Source organism: Corylus avellana, chromosome ca3 (genome assembly GCF_901000735.1).
Source record: "Corylus avellana chromosome ca3, CavTom2PMs-1.0".
Taxonomy (NCBI): domain Eukaryota; kingdom Viridiplantae; phylum Streptophyta; class Magnoliopsida; order Fagales; family Betulaceae; genus Corylus; species Corylus avellana.
The window spans coordinates 8,643,890-8,647,333 of record NC_081543.1 but is presented as its reverse complement, the minus strand read 5'-3'; positions in this window follow the sequence as shown (position 1 = coordinate 8,647,333).

Sequence of the window (3,444 nt, the reverse complement as noted above, 5' to 3'; positions counted from 1 at the left end):
AAATTTCTTTATTTATTGAATAGACTAGATCATTTGGAAAAATGAATTTGGGAAAAAATGTTGGGATGTCTAGTATTATCCATCAGTTTTTATTACTATTCAAATAAAAAAATCACTACAAACAAATTTCTGTTCACTTTTCATACAAATCATTCTTACTTTTTTTCTCTCATATCAATCAAATCTGCTACAGTTCCAGTCCACTCCATTTTTCAAGTCCTTTGGCAATCACACCCTCGACAACCACTTGGGGTTGAGTTGCGACGCTCTCAAGCAATTCCTTGAATCTTCGATCGACGTCCCATTTCTCTATGTACTTAATTTCTTCGATTCTTTCAATTAAGAGCAACAGTTTTTCTTAATTTAAAAAACTAATATATTTGTTTTCTTATCTAAATACACTCAACAATAACTTTCCTTATCATTTTCCTATATCGTTAAATATTAATATTCTTTCAAATCAATGCTAGAATATATATATTTCTTTTAATAAAATAAAGATAAAGAAAGTTAAAATGTTTTCCTAAATTAGTAATGTTATACCGACTACACTTTTTTATATCTATTTTTCAACTCTCTTAGGTGGCTTTTAAAACTACCATTAAATTTGAAAATAATTTTTATTGAATTTTAATTCAAATGTAGTTTTAAAAGCCGCCTAAACAAAATAAAAAAATAGATATGAAAAAGTGTAAGTGTGTATAGTATTATTATTCTTCCTAAATATTAGCTAGCACCGAAGGTTTTTCTTAGTTTAGGGAAGACCCAAAGAAAAATGATTTTGGGAATTATCCCGTTTTGAAAATAAAAAAATAAAAATAAAAAGAATCTAATGCCACTACAAGAAATTAGGTCTTTAGGGGCGACTTTAAGTCGCCCCTAAAGACCCTAAAGTGGACGCTGTTGCCAACAGCGTCCACTTTTCGACCCTAAAGGTGTCGACCCTAATAGTCCGACCCTAATGGTCAAATGTATGATTATCAGGGTCCACTTAAAAGTCGACCCTAATGATCACTTTTAGCGTCCACTTTATCGCCCCTAAAAGTCGCAATGTTTGGACCCTAAAGATGATGTAAACGGAAGCGAAAGTCGACCCTAATAGTCAAGCAATAGCGTCCACTTTTAGTTAACCATTAGGGTCGACTTTATGGACCCTAATGGCCCTTTTAAAAAAATAATAATAATAACTATTAGCGTCCAAATCAAAGTGGACGCTGATAGTTAAACCATTAGCGTCCACAAAAGTGGACGCTAATGGTCCTAAAAAATTAAAAAAAAAACTAACTATCAGCGTCCACTTAGAGTCGACCCTAATGATGACTTTTAGCGTCCACTTTATCGACCCTAAAAGATGCATGTGTTTGACTCTAAAGATGATGTACACAAAAGAATTAGTCGACGCTAATAGTTGACCATTAGCGTCCACAAATGTGGACGCTAATGGTCCCAAAATATTAAAAAAAAAATTGACTATCAGCCTGATAGTTGACCATTAGGGTCAACATTTGTCGACCCTAATGGTCCTAAAAAATCAAAAAAAAAAAAAAATACGATCGATCGCAGCATCAGTAGGTTTTCGAAATTTTGGGATCGATCGCACTCCAAGTGCGATCGATCGCAGCATCAGTAGGTTTTCGAAATTTTGGGATCGATCGCACTTTGAGTGCGATCGATCGCAGCATCAGTAGGTTTTCTAATGATTTCCAGTTCAAGTAAAGAACAATTCACACAAATATATAACATCAAAAGTCAGTTCTAGTCTTAGAAAAAAGAGTCACTAATAGAGTAAGATCTTGAAGGCTTAAAATATATCATATTTGTAACTCTGACAAATGACAACTAAAAGGCCAAACTGCAGTCCATTCTTATCCATGCAACACATATCAATTGATGTTAAAAATTAGACTTTTAGTCAGCTCATTATTTATCAACCCACTTAACTTGTCTCAAGAGTCATGGAGAGATGAAGACCACATGAAATTAGTCAAAATACAACCACCAACCTCTTGTTGAATGTGGACACCGAAATCTCCAAATACAATGTTCCCAGACGCATCTTTAGCATTAGTTTTCTGAAGAAAATTCTGCATCAGAAAACAACGACATACTGAATTTTACTCTTCATCTTAGGGAAAAATATAATGAAGAAGTTATAAGATCTATGCAATGCAATGAAATGAACACAGGCAGTTTTTCATAGTATTTCATGAAGCCAAAAAAGAACTGCACAATTTAAATCACTTGATCAATTAATAGTATTCAACCCACAAGCGAAAATATGAATTCCTTACATAACTCACCTGCCGTGCTCCCTCTGCGACACAAATAACAGCCGAACCCTTTGTCTCAATCAGGTATTTCAGATGACTCAAAACACCATGAGGCCCGTGCAAATTAAAAGGTACCTTAGATGTGCATATCAGTAGAATCAGTAACAGCTCACAAAGATAACTATCCAATTAATTGCTAGTAATAAGTACCTCATGAATCAAACATATGTCAATTTGTCCACTAGCTAGGGATGCATGCATAGCTATATATCTACTGCTACGGCCCATCAATTTGACAATGCCAACACCATGATAAGCATTGTGCGCCTAACAAGATTGAGGCCAAAAAAAAAAGTTCACTATGAAGAAACCAACACTAAAAGAATTCAGCAGGAAAACTTATCCAGAGAAACATAACTCCATGCATGGGCAAATAAAATGCACGTAGAGTACCTCTATAAGAAACATTGCATTTATGTTTAAGTACACAACAACATTGTTTGATGAATCAATTAATATATGAAATAATCAAACTAATCTAAATGCCCACAAGAAACATAACTCAAAATGACTAACCTCATCAAAACCATAAAAAATATGTGAGAACTGCCCCATTCACCAAACCTGCCAAGGGAGAAAACTATTAAATATATGTTTTACAATCCATGGGCAGCAAAATTCCAAAACCCAAAATAAAGTACTTATCTGCATCCTCTTCCTTGCCAATTCATCCTCATAAGCAATTTGAGTAATCTACCACAATGAACCAATATATAATATCAAAGACAATGAAAATGAAACCCAAAATGATAGAGAAAGAGATACTAAAAATGTGTTTTTTCATGAAATATATTAAAGCGAGAACCTGCTTGGGTGGTTTAACTTTCTTGTACTCTTATCATCCTGCATACACTTAAAAATAAAATTTAGAAAGATATTATTACTCCCTTGCATTGTTTACTCAAAGTTCTTTAACCTTGATAACCATGTCAAGCGAGATTTACTAACTCAAAAGTTGTTGAACCAAAAATTTTGCGAATATCTTAATATAATATAAACCAAATAAAAAGTACCAACAGATATACATTACCAAACAGATCACGATCAACAAATAATCAAATACACATTAGCAAATAGAAAGTACCAACAACTATCCAAATACATAGTATCAAAA